General features: G+C 47.5%; 1 long non-coding RNA gene across 1 annotated transcript in view; it reads left to right on the plus strand.

The window, feature by feature from the left end:
- The window catches only part of LOC120992230, a 53,867-nt gene that overhangs the window by 26,950 nt on the left and 9,511 nt on the right, over nt 1-17,406 (plus strand). The gene's annotated exons all lie outside the window — the stretch shown is intronic.

Genomic DNA, 17,406 nt, shown 5'->3' on the forward strand with positions numbered 1-17,406 from the left:
AAGAGTTTTCCTGGAGTAGAATATTGGTGACTTATCATCTGTATAAGTCATCAATATCAGGCTGACAGGGGTCCGACTCCCGGCATCCCCACAATCAGTTGTTTAGAGAGACCGCGACGCTCCGGTCAGCGCTGTGACCTCTTCCTAGGCCAATGACATCAAAGTCATCGATCATGGGGAGGAGCCTGACTGACACACATGAAGGAGGCTTGAGAATTAGCTCCCACATCACTAACCCGCGCTCACCCTCTCACTAAAGCCCCAAGTAAGCCATCATGGTCAAGATCGACAGGGACAAGTGCAGCGTCCCACTTATGTGTGTACAAGTGATCCCCTTAAATTTCTGTATAATTATTTGTATTTAATGTATTTTATCTCCTAATATCAGGCTGGCATTGTCATTACATCTATTCGCCCCTAGGTGGTGCTGGCACCACATACTATATATAGCCAGGGGTTTGTTAATAAAGTGGAAGTTGTTAGTTCAGAGTAATGTAGGAATCAGAGAGGAGAAGGAAGTGTATGGAGGAGCAAAGCAGGCTCAGTCCAGAATGTAGCTGCCTTTCTTTCCTCTAGGCCCTGATCAAGCCTGGGGAGGACAAACCAAGGGTTTACTGCAGCCCAGCTCAAGATAGTAAGTCTAAGTATGAATATAAAGCAAGTCTAGTGAAGATTAGAGCTGAGTCTAGCCAAGGGACTTCACCAGCACCAGTGACCAGTAGGAACTTAAAGGTACCTGGACACAACTGGATAATTAGTGCACAGAATTATCCTTTTCCACTAAACACCTTATGGGACATAGTGGACCTGAATATTTCAGGAGAGCAACCTGCATCAAATAATGTAGCAGAGTGTTTGCCTGCCACGAGGGAGAACGCCCTTATTGGATTGCTCAACATAAGTAGGAAATCATTATATTCAGTACCTGAGTGCTAGAAAGTGGACTTAGTGCAAATTTATCAATTCTTTGCCTGTAAAGTAACAGCATTAGAGAACTCCTCAACTGACAATTGCCAGACCTGTTAGAAGGAATTCTAGTTAAACCAGCATCTGGATTATTGTGTTTGCTGTATTGATGAACTGTAACAACTGCCCTGAGACAATTGATTCAGTAAATGTTCCACTGTTTTACCACAACTGAGTCCTCATCCTTTCTGCTACTCTCAACATTTGCACCTTACGGTGCTGGCATCACGAACACAGGGGCCCAGCCACCAAAGCACCTTAAACACCTATACCATCGAGGGCACCCCCAACTTCCATCTGGCTATTGTTCCATGCAATAGAGAGTGCCCCGGAGGATTTAGTGCTGTCTTCCCCATCACTGCACGCCGGCCCAGGGAGGCTCTGCTAACCGTGAGTAAATGAACTACTACCCCCATTGGCCCACCGTAGCCTCACGTGTTGCCCCTGTGGCCTGGTCGTTGCACAAGTCCAGGGACCCACCTGACACACTCAGAACCAAAAGGAGCCAGACGGACATAGACAAATTCTGGAGAAAAAAGCTGGCGCTATCTCCGGCTGAGGCTGGCAAGATGGCGCAGCCGGAAAGCTAGCACGAGTCAGACAAAGATGAGAAAGATGAGGGGGTAGCGGACGCTGGGGATATCTTAAGTCCCAGGGAACCAGGATGCAAGGGGGATGATTCTCCGCTGACCAAAATGTCCTTAAAGAAACCCTCACTCATGCCCTGGCCCCTATAATTAAGGAACTGGGAGATATTAACAGGGTAGAAGCCCTGGAAAATAACCAGTCCTTGCTTACCTCTCACAACATAGCCATGGCCAAAAACTTGGAGGCCCACTGCGACTTCCCAAATCCCGCTTACCTCTTAATCTAGGATCAAGAGAATCGCAGCATGTGCAAAAACATCAGGATCAAAGGCCTACCTGAATCATTTCTCACAGCACCTTGCCAGAGGCTGCCAACAAGATATTTGCTGCTCTGCTGGGGGGACACCAGAGCACAAGCTATAATTATAGAAAAGATACACAGATCACTAAGGCCTATGCCTAGGCCAGAGGAGCCACCCAGAGTCGTCATTTGCGGCCTACTGAGTTACAAAGACACAACCACCATATTGCAAGCAGCCAGAGAGCAGAAGGAGCAGCAGTATGAAACCTCTCCCATACATCTTTTCCAAGACCTCGCTCCATCCACCTTGGCCAAGCGACGTGCCCTGAAACCTTTAACAGGCCACCTGAGAAGCAACAACATCATGTTCAGGTGGCTCTTCCCGTTCGACCTTTTGTTCACCAAAGGTGGCAAGCGATGTGTCATCCGGAACCCTGGGGACCTTACCAACGCATGGTCCATACTGGACACCCCTCCACTCGAAATTGATTCCTGGTTACCTCTGATCCCTCCATTACGAAAGCTTCCCCCACTACCCCGGCTGGAGCCTTGGTCGACGGTGACGAAACACAAGTCCTCCAGAGCCAAGAGGCAACCTGAGTGAGAGGGACCACCGACTTCCAGAAGGTCCCTGAAATGTAGAACCAACTGTCGCCAAGCAATACTGTCTCGGGTCAAGATCCCTACAGGATCTCTATCCTGACTCTACTCCAGTGGTCCCGGGATGGTGAGATCGCTGTCACACTACAGTTTGTTCCATGCACACAGTCGGCAGCGACAAATAGTTGTGGGCTCAAATGACAGTGATGTCTCTGTTTATTTTCTCTGTTATATGCCGAATGCATTTAATTTTTGGGGTTTCTTTTAACTTTTTTGAAACATATAAAAGTGTACAGAGCACTTCCCTTATATTGTTAGTAAAATATGGCCAAGGAAAGAAAAAGGCGCTCATAGGGTAAATAAGTTAAAAACCGAGCCTCCAAAACAACAGGAAGAGTGGTACTGCTCACCTGTTGTTGCTGCACCTATTGTTCGGTGCAACTAAAATGGAGGAAAATAGGAGTGATTGAGTCTCACTGGTTGATGCTGCCGATTCCGTCCGCGTTCCCCTTAGGCGGGGGCCAAGCCGCCGTCTGGGTCAATGAATAGGGTATATTTCCACTGGACCGGGGGTCGAGTGGAGAGGTGGACCGTAGGCGCAAAGACGCAACCAGATTTTTTTTATTTTTTTTTTATATATGAACCAATAGGTTTTATTTTAATTATTGTTATAGTGACAACGCGTTTCGAGGTTCTGCGGACCCCTTTTTCAAGTCGGTGGAAGGAACCGCTGGTGGAGAGAGCGCTGCTTCCAGCTCCTGGCACATGTGGCGTTCGGATGCTGTATACAGCATCCGAACGCCACATGTGCCAGGAGCTGGAAGCAGCGCTCTCTCCACCAGCGGTTCCTTCCACCGACCTGTATACAGCATCCGAACGCCACATGTGCCAGGAGCTGGAAGCAGCGCTCTCTCCACCAGCGGTTCCTTCCACCGACTTGAAAAAGGGGTCCGCAGAACAATAACAATAATTAAAATAAAACCTATTGGTTTATATATAAAATAAAAAAATATAAAAACTCTGGTTGCGTCTTTGCGCCTACGGTCCACCTCTCCACTCGACCCCCGGTCCAGTGGAAATATACCCTACTTATAATGTTAGTTAAAGGTGTACTCACAGCTTGCAATCTCCCTCCAAAAACAGCAAACTTCAATTTTGTTTATAAGTTGTTTATTTCCTTTTTAGTTCAATTTACTGTTTGTAGCTCTGAGAGATGTACTTTCCCTCCAGGTGGAGGACAGGAGACTCCTCTGCCACACTGGTATACATTGCTTCATGGCGAAGGTTACAACAACCACTCTAAGGGCCCTTTCACACTTGCGTTGTCCGGATCCGGCGTGTACTCCATTTGCCGGAATTACACGCCGGATCCGGAAAAACGCAAGTGAACTGAAAGCATTTGAAGACGGATCCGTCTTCAAAATGCGTTCAGTGTTACTATGGCACCCAGGACGCTAATAAAGTCCTGGCTGCCATAGTAGTAGTGGGGAGCGGGGGAGCAGTATACTTACAGTCCGTGCGGCTCCCGGGGCGCTCCAGAATGACGTCAGAGCGCTCCATGCGCATGGATGACGTGATCCATGCGACACGTCATCCATGCACGTGGGGCGCCCTGACGTCACTCTGTAGCGCCCGGGGAGCCGCACGGACGGTAAGTATACTGCTCCCCCGCTCCCCACTACACTTTACCATGGCTGCCAGGACTTTAGCGTCCTGGAAGCCATGGTAACCACTCTGAAAAAGCTAAACGTCGGATCCGGCAATGCGCCGAAACGACGTTTAGCTTAAGGCCGGATCCGGATCAATGCCTTTCAATGGGCATTAATTCCGGATCCGGCCTTGCGGCAAGGGTTCAGGATTTTTGACCGGAGCAAAAAGCGCAGCATGCTGCGGTATTTTCTCCGGCCAAAAAACGTTCCGGTCCGGAACTGAAGACATCCTGATGCATCCTGAACGGATTTCTCTCCATTCAGAATGCGTTAGGATAAAACTGATCAGGATTCTTCCGGCATAGAGCCCCGACGACGGAACTCTATGCCGGAAGAAAAGAACGCAAGTGTGAAAGAGCCCTTAATGTAAGGGGACTCAACACCCCACTCAACAAACTATTAAGAATAGCCAAAGCAGGTGTGTGTTTCCTACAGAAGACACACTTCAAGGATGGCAGGGTCCCCTCTCTCCCCAATCAAAATTTAACTGGTTCCATAGCACCTGTGGCAGGTGCCTTTTGCGCTGTTGCATTAGAAGAATTTTGATATCTCTAACTTTTTAGTCTAACCAGACTGTCTATTACTCTGTAATTCTTCTAGCGCCATTCTATGGAAACAGTAGGTTTAAAGAGCACACCAAATGTTTGAAATAACTTCTCTATTAACTTCAACTTTTCTTCATATAACACTGCTGCCTCTGCAGCAGATAGTCCATGTACAAAACACGTGTGTCACTGATGATGTTGCAGAAAGCTGGGACTTATAAATAAACATCCGACTGGCTTGATCCCAAACTAAGGAGCATATGGGTGAGCCCTATAAAACCCCTAGAACTCTCCCTGACTGCTATGCTCATGCAAGGGTCTCTATGGTAGACGATTGCATGCCCACGTACCTAATACTGTGTGACACCTGAAAACCCTATAATAGTGAGGGGACACGACCATCGGCTCCCTGCACTTAATACGGACGGAGTCAGGGTCACCTAGAATCAAGCGAGCAAGGAAACACAAATAAAGGAAAAAGACTTATCTGAGGAAACAGCAGCAGCAGCCTCCAGCAGTGAACACCTCATCCAGGTAATAGTATAAACCGCAAAGTGATTCAGTATGGGAGGGAATATAAAGGGAGACAATTAGTCTAAATAGGTGACACCTGGGAGAAGGAAAGGAGATGGCAAAGTGAAACCAAAATAAAGAACGTCATGCAAGAGGTAGAGAAGAGCGTCTGCCAGACCTTCTCACAGAACTGGTGGTGACAGTACCCCTCCCTCTACGGGTGGCCTTAATGTCCGCCACTGGGACCCACATCCTCTCCTCAGGACCATAACCCTCCCAATGAACAAGGTACTGGAGAGAACGGCGGATAATGCGAGAATCCACAATCCTAGAGACCTGAAATTCAAGATTACCATCAACAACAATCGGAGGAGGAGGCAAAGAGGAGGGTACAGTGGGTTGGACATAAGGTTTTAATAGGGACCTGTGAAAAACATTAGGGATCTTCCAAGTCTGAGGAAGATCAAGACGGAAGGCAATGGGATTGATGACGGACAAGATCTTGTAAGGCCCAATAAACTTAGGACCCAACTTCCAGGAGGGAACCTTCAGTTTGATATTCTTTGTAGACCACCACACCAGATCACCCACATTCAGGTCCGGACCAGGCACACGTCTCTTATCCGCCACACGCTTATATCTCTCACTCATCCTCTTCAGATTATCCTGAATCTTTTGCCAAATAAATGACAAAGACGAGGAAAATCTCTCCTCATCAGGTAAACCAGAAGACCCCTCTCCAGAGAATGTCCCAAACTGCGAAAGAAACCCATATGCACCAAAAAATGGTGACTTATCAGAGGACTCCTGGCGACGGTTATTTAAAGCAAACTTAGCAAGGGACAAAAAAGAATACCAATCCTCCTAATTCTCCGCCACAAAACAGCGCAAATATGTCTCCAGATTCTGATTGACGCGTTTGGTTTGACCATTCGACTGCGGGTGAAAAGCAGAAGAGAACGACAACCGAATCCCCAAGCGAGAACAGAAGGCCTTCCAGAATCTGGAAACAAATTGCGTGCCCCCATCAGAAACGATGTCTGAAGGAATGCCATGCAATTTAACAATGTGATCAACAAACGCTTGCGCCAACGCCTTAGCATTGGGTAACCCAGGAAAGGGAATGAAATGCGCCATTTTGCTAAAACGGTCCACTACCACCAAAATCACAGTCTTCCCCGAGGAACGAGGCAGGTCCGTAATGAAGTCCATGGACAGATGCGTCCAAGGACGGGAAGGAATGGGTAACGGGAGGAGAGAACCTGATGGCCGTGAATGAGGGACCTTGGCACAAGCGCAGGTCTCGCAGGCTGCCACAAAACCCTCAACCGTCTTATGAAGAGCCGGCCACCAGAATCTCCGAGCAATGAGATCCACTGTGGCTCTACTCCCCGGGTGCCCAGCAAGGACTGTATCTTGGTGCTCCTTAAAAACCTTGTGTCGTAAAGCGAGAGGCACAAACAACCTCCCAGGAGGACAAAGATCAGGAGGCTCTGCCTGGGCTCCCTTAACCTCTGCCTCCAAATCAGGATAAAGAGCAGAGACGACCACCCCTTCAGCCAAAATGGGACCCGGGTCTTCAAAGTTCCCCCCTCCCGGAAAACAACGTGACAGGGCATCCGCCTTCACATTTTTAACCCCAGGGCGGAACGTGACGACAAAATTAAACCTAGAGAAGAACAAAGACCATCTGACCTGTCTCAGGTTCAGACGCTTGGCCGATTCCAAGTAGGCCAGATTCTTATGGTCGGTAAACATGGTAATAGGGTGTCTGGCTCCCTCTAATCAATGGCGCCATTCCTCAAAGGCTAATTTGATGGCCAACAACTCCCTATCTCCCACATCGTAATTTCTCTCTGCAGAGGAGAGTTTCCTTGAGAAAAAGGCACACGGTCGCCATTTGGCAGGAGAGGGACCCTGAGATAAGACCGCACCCACACCCACCTCAGAAGCGTCCACCTCAACAATAAAAGGTAGAGAGACATCAGGTTGTACCAAAATGGGAGCGGAAGCAAAACTCTCTTTGATACTAGAAAAGGCTTTAAGCGCATCTACCGACCACGAGGAAAATTCTACCCCCTTTTTAGTCATATCAGTGAGTGGCTTAACAACAGAGGAATAATTCAAAATGAACTTTCTGTAATAATTGGCAAAACCCAAAAACCGCATCAGCGCCTTCTGATTCTTAGGAAGCTCCCAATCAAGCAGAGCGCGGACCTTCTCAGGGTCCATGCGAAAACCAGAAGCGGAGAGAAGAAAACAAAGAAATTGAATCTCCGGAACCGCAAACACACATTTTTCCAGTTTAGCGTACAATTTATTATCCCGCAGAATCAGCAAGACCTGACGTAGGTGGTCTCGATGAGTCTTGAAATCAGGAGAAAAAATCCAAATGTCATCTAGATACACCAGTACAAATTTCCGCATTAAATGATAAAAAATGCTGTTCACAAAATGTTGGAAGACGGCCGGAGCATTCATCAAACCAAAGGGCATAACCAAATTCTCGGAATGACCCTCAGGGGTATTTAAGGCCGTCTTCCATTCGTCCCCTTCCCTGACCCTGACTAGGTTGTTTGCCCCTCTTAAATCCAACTTAGAAAAAACCTTAGCCCCAACAATCTGGTTAAACAGGTCCGGGATCAGAGGAAGCGGATATGGGTCACGAATCGTGATACGGTTCAGCTCCCTGAAATCCAGACAAGGTCTTAAAGAACCATCTTTTTTCTTAACAAAAAAAAACCCAGCGGCAACAGGTGACTTCGAGGGTCGGATGTGTCCCTTTCTCAGGCTCTCAGAGATATAAGTACGCATAGCGACTCTTTCAGGTTGGGAGAGATTGTATAAACGTGATTTTGGCAGTTTGGCACCTGGGATGAGATTAATAGGGCAGTCGTACTGCCGGTGCGGGGGCAACTCCTGGACACCACTCTCGGAAAACACATCCGAAAATTCAGAGAGAAAATATGGCACAGTCTTGGTAGAAACCTCTGAAAGAGACGACGTGAGGCAATTTTCTCTGCAAAACTCACTCCAACCATTTATTTGCCTTGCTTGCCAATCAATGGTGGGGTTATGTTTAGTGAGCCAGGGTAGCCCCAACACTAGAGGAGTAGGTAATCCGCTTAAGACAAAACATGACATATCCTCAACATGAGCGTCACCCACAGTCAAACGGATATTGTGAACTATGCCCTTTAACGATCTTTGAGAAAGTGGAGCGAAATCGATAGCAAAAACAGGTATATCCTTTTCCAAAGTGCATACCTGGAAACCATGCGTTATTGCAAATTGATTATCAATGAGATTGACAGCTGCTCCACTATCTACAAAAATCTCACAAACAATGTTCTTGCTGTCTAGCGCCACCCTGGCAGGTAGGAGAAAACGAGAACTACAAGTAAACGGCAAACCTTCAATTTCCGCATCAACCTTGCCAATAGTAGCAAATGGAAAGTTTTTAGAGGTTTTTTTTTCTTTTTCCTTTTCTTTTATTACCCTCAGAAAACTCCATGAATCTCCTAGAGGGGCAAACATTAGCCAAATGATTTATACCCCCACAACAGAAACAAACCCTCCTCTGAGAGCTGAATCCTCTACTATCAGAGGCAAGCAAACCCAGCTGCATGGCCTCCTCCTCAGAGGGGATTGAGAGAGACTGAGACCCCTGCACACTGAATGAGACAGCCCCACTGTCCTTGGACTGAATATGACAGGAAAGAGTAGTCTCCTCTCTCTCTCTAAGAAGCCTGTCAATACGAACAGCTAGAGACATGGCAGATTCTAACGAGGCTGGTCTCTCATGAGAAGCAAATGCATCTTTCAATCTTAGGCCTCATGCACACGACCCTTGTGTGCATCCGTGGCCGTTGTGCCGTTTTCTGTTTTTTTTCGCGGACCCATTGACTTTCAATGGGTCCGTGGAAAAATCGGAAAATGCACCGTTTTGCAGCCGCATCCGTGATCCGTGTTTCCTGTCCGTCCAAAAATATGACCTGTCCTATTTTTTTGACGGACAACGGTTCACGGACCCATTCAAGTCAATGGGTCCGTGAAAGAACACGGATGCACACAAGATTGGCATCCGCGTCCCTGATCCGTGGCCGTAGGTCACTTCGTGAAAACTCATATCTGACAGTATATTCTAACACAGAGGCGTTCCCATAGTGATGGGGACGCTTCTAGTTAGAATATACTACGAACTGTGTACATGACTGCCCCCTGCTGCCTGGCAGCACCTGATCTCTTACAGGGGGCTGTGATCCGCACAATTAACCCCTCAGGTGCTGCACCTGAGGGGTTAATTGTGCATATCATAGCCCCCTATAAGAGATCAGGGGCTGCCAGGCAGCAGGGGGCACACCCCCCTCCCTCCCCAGTTTTAATTTCATTGGTGGCCAGTGCGGCCCCCCCGGCCCCCCTCCCTCTATTTTATTATTTTCATTGGTGGCACAGTGTGCTGCCCCCCCCGGCCCCCCCTCCCTCCCTCTATTGTATTATTTTCATTGGTGGCACAGTGTGCTGCCCCCCCCCGGCCCCCCCTCCCTCCCTCTATTGTATTATTTTCATTGGTGGCACAGTGTGCGTCCCCCCCCGGCCCCCCCTCCCTCCCTCTATTGTATTATTTTCATTGGTGGCACAGTGTGCGCCCCCCCCCGGCCCCCCCTCCCTCCCTCTATTGTATTATTTTCATTGGTGGCACAGTGTGCGGCCCCCCCGGACCCCCATCCCTCCCTCTATTGTATTATTTTCATTGGTGGCACAGTGTGCGGCCTCCCCTTACTTAGCAATATTAGAAGCATCATACTTACCTGCTGCGCTGTCTGTGACCGGCCGGGAGCTCCTCCTACTGGTAAGTGACAGATCATTAAGCAATGCGCCGCACAGACCTGTTACTTACCAGTAGGAGGAGCTCCCGGCCGGTCACAGACAGCGCAGCAGGTAAGTATGATGCTTCTAATATTGCTAAGTAACCATGGCAACCAGGACTGCAGTAGCGCCCTAGTTGCCATGGTTACCGATCGGAGCCCCAGCGATTAAACTGGGACTCCGATCGTAACTCTCCGCTGCCACCAATGATGGGGGGGGGGGGGGGGGGGGGAGGGGAGGCCGCACACTGCCACCAATGAAAATAATACAATAGAGGGAGGGGGGGGGCCGCACACTGTGCCACCAATGAAAATAATACAATAGAGGGAGGGAGGGGGGGCCGAGGGGGGTCTGCCCCCTGCTGCCTGGCAGCCCCTGATCTCTTACATGGGACTATGATACGCACAATTAACCCCCCTCAGCTGCAGCACCTGAGGGGTTAATTGTGCGGATCACAGCCCCCTATAAGAGATCGGGTGCTGCCAGGCAGCAGGGGGCAGTCATGTACACAGTTCTTAGTATATTCTAACTTAAAGCGTCCCCATCAACATGGGAACGCCTCTGTGTTAGAATATACTGTCGGATCTGAGTTTCACGATCTAACTCATATCCGACAGTATATTCTAACATAGAGGCGCTCCCATGGTGATAGGGACGCTTCAAGTTAAAATATACCATCGGATTGGAGAAAACTCCGATCCGATGGTATATTAACTCCTGACTTTACATTGAAAGTCAATGGGGGACGGATCCGTTTGCAATTGCACCATATTGTGTCAACGTCAAACGGATCCGTCCACATTGACTTGCATTGTAAGTCAGGACGGATCCGTTTGGCTCCGCACGGCCAGGCGGACACCAAAACGACTTTTTTTCATGTCCGTGGATCCTCCAAAAATCAAGGAAGACCCACGGATGAAAAAACGGTCACGGATCACGGACCAACGGAACCCCGTTTTGCGGACCAAGAAAAAATACTGTCGTGTGCATGAGGCCTAACCGAAAGACCATGGCAAAATTGACTTCGGAATGCAGCATCATTCCAACCAGTATCAGCTGCTCATCTCCGAAATTCAGAACAATATATCTCTGCGGACTGTTTACCCTGGCATAAAAAACGCAGTTTAGATTCAGCCAGAGCAATACGATCCGGGTCATCATATATCTGCCCCAGGGCTACAAAAAATTCATCCGCCGATCGGAGGGGCCGTGCCCCCACCGGCAGCAAAAAGGCCCAAGACTGAGCTTTATCCCTGAGCAGCGAGATGATGATCCCCACCCTCTGCTCCTCATCACCAGAGGAATGGGGAAGTAGGCGAAAATGGAGTTTGCAAGCCTCTCTAAAGCGAACAAAATTCTCACTACCCCCGGAGAACGTATCCGGAAGCGAGATCTTAGGCTCGGAACAAACTCCATGAACGCCAGCAGAACCGGTCATCTGAAACTGAGACACAGTTTTACGGAGATCTGCTACCTCCAGCGAAAGACCTTGCATGCGGTTAATCAAGGCTGAAACCGGATCCATGCTTAAGACGGTTATGGTGGTTTATAATGTCACGGATGGTGTTGCAGAAAGCTGGAACTTATAAATAAACATCCGACTGGCTTGATCCCAAACTAAGGAGCATATGGGTGAGCCCTATAAAACCCCTAGAGCTCTCCCTGACTGCTATGCCCATGCAAAGGTCTTTATGGTAGACGATTACATGCCCACATACCTAATACTGTGTGACACCAGAAAACCCTATAATAGTGAGGGGACACGACCACCGGCTCCCTGCACTTAATACGGACGGAGTCAGGGTCACCTACAATCAAGCCAGCAAGGAAACACAAATAAAGGAAAAAGACTTATCTGAGGAATCAACAGTAGCAGCCTCCAGCAGTGAATAACTCATCCAGGAAGAAGTATAAACCGCAAAGTGAGGCAGTATGGGAGGGAATATAAAGGGAGACAATTAGTGTAAATAGGTGACAGCTGGGAGAAGGAAAGGAGATGACAAAGTGAAACCAAAACAAAGAATGTCATGCAAGAAGTAGAGAAGAACGTCTAAGGCCTTGTTCACATCTGCGTTCAGCCTTTCCGTTCTCCTGCTCCGTTATAGGAGCAGGAAAACGGAAAGGACGGATTCGGCTCATAAGTGAGCCGAACGGAGCCTACGGACCTCATAGACCCCCATAGACTATAATGGGGTCCGTTAGGTTTCCGCTCAGAAGATGATTTTGGAGCGGAGACAAAAGTCCTGCATGCAGGACTTTTGTCTCCGCTCCAAAATCATCTTCTGAGCGGAAACCTAACGGACCCCATTATAGTCTATGGGGGTCTATGAGGTCCGTAGGCTCCGTTCGGCTCACTTATGAGCCGAATCCGTCCTTTCCGTTTTCCTGCTCCTATAACGGAGCAGGAGAACGGAAAGGCTGAACGCAGATGTGAACAAGGCCTAACAGACCTTCTCACAGAACTGGCGGTGACAGTAATGATGAGTTAGAGAAAAATGTTATGCATGGGAGGAGTCACTCATAAAGTCAAAGACTTCATTACCTGTCGTACATCCTACGTAGTCTACGGTTTTACATTGCTAAGACCATTAACCCCCTTTTTGAAAGAGTGCGGGAGCATTTGAGTTCTATCAGAACGGGACGAGGTTCTCCTCGCTTGATTGATCATGTCCGTGCTGTCCATGGCGGTGATCCATTGAGCCTCTCCTTTGCTGGTATTGAGGCCGTGGGACCCATCCCGAGGGGTGGTGATCGCCACCGCCTCTCGCTGCAGCGGGAGGCCCGATGGATCATTAAAACTAGCGCCATGGGCTTGCACGGCCTTAATGATAAGAATGATATGGCAGTTTTTCTATGAAGTTGCTTAGCCCTTATGCGATTCCACTATTGTTTACAAAATGTAACTGCTTGTAGCCATATGAGACTGCTTTGTCCATGTACTTTGTTGCGCTCTATGTATACACATATTGTATCCTTTTCCTTGCTTTGATTTTAATCACATAGTTACGCACCTGTAGAGGGTCCTTTCGTTACCTCTGTGATGATCGGGTGTCCGCCCATATACAGTACGGCGGTGCGTGCCTGTGTGATAGCGGTCCAAGGAAGCGCAAGTCTCGCGCGAAACGTCCGTCACCGCCTACTCACACTGAAGGGCCATCCCGCTCCCCAGCCTGCAAACTTTCTGCAAGAAATAAAGCCTTGAAGTTCTCCTATGCAGTGGTGAGTGCCGCGATTTCTTTCATCTACTCTCATGTGATATAAACTAATTTAATCAGTTTCTATGAGGAGGTAAGTTCTAGACTTGACAGCGGCGAATCAATGGATGTCGTATATCTGAACCACTCAGATTGGATCACGTCCACTAGTGGAGTACCTCAGGGGTCAGTATTGGGCCCTATTCTCTTCAATATATTTATTAATGATCTGGTAGAAGGCTTGCACAGTAAAAGATCAATTTTGGCAGATGACATTAAACTGTGTAATGTAATTAACACGGAAGAGGACCGTATACTGTATATATACTACAGAGGATAGTATACTGTATATATATACACTACAGAGGACAGCATACTATATATATACTACAGAGGACAGTATACCGTATATATATACACTACAGAGGGCAGTATACTGTATATATATACACTACAGAGGGCAGTATACTGTATATATACTACAGAGGACAGTATACTTTATATATACTACAGAGGACAGTATACGGCTGCAGGTGGATCTGGATAGATTGGAGTCTTTTGCAGATAAGTGGCAGATGAGGTTTAATTCTGACAAATGTAAGGTTATGCACATGGGAAGGAATAATGCAAGTCACCCGTACATACTAAATGGTAAAACACTGGGTAACACTGTCATTGAAAAGGATCTAGGAATTTCAGTGAACAGCAAACTAAGCAGTAAAAAACAGTGTCAGGCAGCTGCTGCCAAGGCCAGTAAGATAATGGGTTGCCTCAAAAGGGGCATAGATGCCCGTGATGAGAACATGCTCCTACCACTTTACAAATCACTACCACACATGGAGTCAGGCTCCTGTGAACAAGACAGACATAGCAGAGCTGGAGAGTGTTCAGAGGAGGGCAACTAAAGTAGGGCTGAAACAATTACTCTATTGAATCGAGTAATTAGACACAAAAAAATCATCAATGCAAATTCCTTGAATCGAGGATTCGTTTGTGTCATGTGACCACGGAGCGGGAGTGAAGCGCTTGCTATTACTTACCGCTCCGTGGTCACCCGCCGGCCCGTATCGCGCTGCACTGGATCCTGACACATCGTCGGGTCATAGTGCACGTAAGCGCGCACCATGACCCAACGCTGTCTGACGTCAGGATCCAGTGCAGCGTGCAGAGAAGAAGAGGAAGGAGCTGTGGAGCGGCGCCCCTACAGGAAAGGTAAGTATTTTATTTCGCTGGGGATATGGCACTGAATGGAGGACAGCCGGCAATGGATGGCATGGAGGGGCAGATGGGAGTGGGGGACATGGAGGGGCTGACTGATGGCAGTGGGGGACATGGAGGGGCTGATCTGATGGCACTGGGGGACATGGAGGGGCTGATCTGATGACACTGGGGGACATGGAGGGGCTGATCTGATGGCACTGGGGGACATGGAGGGGATGATCTGATGGCACTGGGGGATAGTGGAGCTGATGGCACTGGGGGGACGTAGGGTGTTGGAGACTGATGACAGGGGGTCTGATGAGTTTTTATAAAGGAAAACAGTCTTTTAATTCATTTTTTCTTATTAGATTACTCGATTAATCGATTACTAAAATAATAGTTTACTGCAGCCCTAAACTAAAGTAATAACTGGAATGGGGGGGACTGCAGTACCCTGAAAGATTATCAAAATTAGGGTTATTCACTTTAGAAAAAAGACGACTGAGGGGAGATCTAATTACTATGTATAAATATATCAGGGGTCAGTACAGAGATCTCTCCCATCATCTATTTATCCCCAGGACTCTGACTGTGACGAGGGGACATCCTCTGCGTCTGGAGGAAAGAAGGTTTGTACACAAACATAGAAGAGGATTCTTTACGGTAAGAGCAGTGAGACTATGAAGCTCTCTGCCTGAGGAGGTGGTGATGGTGAAGTCACTAAAAGAGTTCAAGAGAGGCCGGAATGTATTTCTGGAGTGTAATAATATTACAGGCTATAGCTACTAGAGATGGGTTGTTGATCTGCAGCGACCGGGTCCTCAGAGGCAACACGTGAGGCTACGGTGGGCCGATGGGGGTAGTAGTAGTTTTTGGTACTTACGGTTAGCAGAGCCTCCATGGGCCAGTGTGCAGTGATGGGGAAGACAGCACTAAATCCTCCGGGGCACTCTCTATTGCAGGGAACACCAGCCAGATTGAAGTTGAGGTGCCCTTGATGGCAATGGGTATGCTTAAGGTGCTTTGGTGGCTGGGCCCCTGTGTTAGTGACGCCAGCACCGTTAGATGCAAATGAAGTTGGTAGAAAGGATGATGAGTCAATTATAGTAACCAACAGAACTTTTACTAAATCCCTTGTCTTCAGGTAGTCAGTACAGCTCATGTATATGGCAAAGCAATAAATCCAAATATTAGTTCAACTGTTTTCCTTATAACAGGTTTGGTAATTGTAAGTTGAGGAGTTTTCCTTCCTTCTATTATATATTTCTATTCTATGTCCACACTCTAACACTCAGATACTGAATATAATAAACTTCTTACTTTATGTTGAGCAATCCAATAAGGGCGTTCTCCCTCGTGGCAGGCGAACTCTCTGCTACATTATTTATGCAGGATGCTCTCTGAAAAGGTTCAAGTCCACTATGTTCATAGAGGCATGTGGTAAAAGATAATTCTGCACACTAATCATCTGGTTGTGTCCAGGTACCTTTAAGTTCCTCTTGGTCACTGGTGCTTGTGATATCCATTGGCTAGTTTTAGCTCTAATCTCCACTAGACTTTCTCTATATTCAGACATTGTCAATGACGGCCCTGGGAGAGATCTTAGAAGTTCAAATAGACGGAGGACTTAGGAGTCTATTTGACAGATCTCTTGCTTTCATTGTTGCTCATAGGTTTTCACCCCTTCGCAGATGCTGCTCATTATCAGTCAGGTGGCTCTTTATATGTTCCGCCTCTCACTGGTTTCATTGCGGCTGATAGCTCTTCTGTGGAGTGCTCTGCTTGTGTGGTGGTTCTCCTGTTCCAGTTCATCTCAAGCTAAGTCCTTTCCCTTTTCCTATTGTGTCTGTCCTGTCTAGGCCTCAGGGAGACACTAGCTCCTTCAGTTTGGAAGGAGCTGGTTGTCTCTTTCCCTGTTCCCTACGCTGAGGGTTTGGTGCAGTGTTTCAGCAGTCTCAGGTTTCAGTGCATGTGCATTTCTACCATTGAGACTTGTACATGTTGTTAGCAGCTTAGAGAGAGTATCAGGGAATGCTAGGAGGTGACCTCTTTATTCCCTAGGTTTGGGGCCTAGTCTGTTGTTGTTTAGTTGTGGTTCCCTTTGGTTGTCTTTCCTTCCCCGTACTTCCCGTGACAGACATAGACTTACTTGTCTGTGCTGTGCTGCTTTAAATACTTTGTCCTCTCTAGGCTTGATCAGGGACCAGAGGGTGAAATGGCAGCTACCATACACTGTGGACTGCTCTTGTTCACCTCCTCCTTCAACTTCCTTCTTTCTCTAACTTTCAACCTTTACTTAACCTTATTAGAAAACCCCAGATATATATGAGTGATACCAGCACCACCTAGGGGCGAATAAATGTAATGACACTCCTAACAGCCTGATAATAGGAATTACAGCTTGATACCACAATACATTAAATATGACAGTTCAAAAGTTTAAAGTGCCCACATATAACACATAGTGGGACACTGCATCCCCCCTTGGGTTAAGGTAAGCCGTCCTCAGCGTTTGTCTTGATGGACGCTGTGGATCTCTACGCCATCACCTGCAAGATATAAAATATACGCCGCAAACACAAATATGCAAATTTTCACTGTTGCAAGGTACTATTATGACACTTAGATAACCACATATAAGCAAAGGGTTAAGCATAACAATACATATTATAAAAATATCATATATATATATTTTCTTTTTCTCTCTCATGGTGCAAGGGTGATATGGGCGTCGCATCTTCGGTGCTTGACGGTGACAAAAGGGGCGTCAATCATTTATTGGGGGAACAAAGTCTATGACATAGCCCTGAGACAAAGTCCATCCCTGATTTGGGGCATAAGATATTTGTAATACAATGGGTTAAAGTGCAAAAGTCTTTGATTTGTAAGAGCATGTGCGTTGCATAAGATAAGCCACAGAAG

The sequence above is a fragment of the Bufo bufo genome, chromosome 2 (assembly GCF_905171765.1).
Source record: "Bufo bufo chromosome 2, aBufBuf1.1, whole genome shotgun sequence".
Classification (NCBI taxonomy): Eukaryota; Metazoa; Chordata; class Amphibia; order Anura; family Bufonidae; genus Bufo; species Bufo bufo.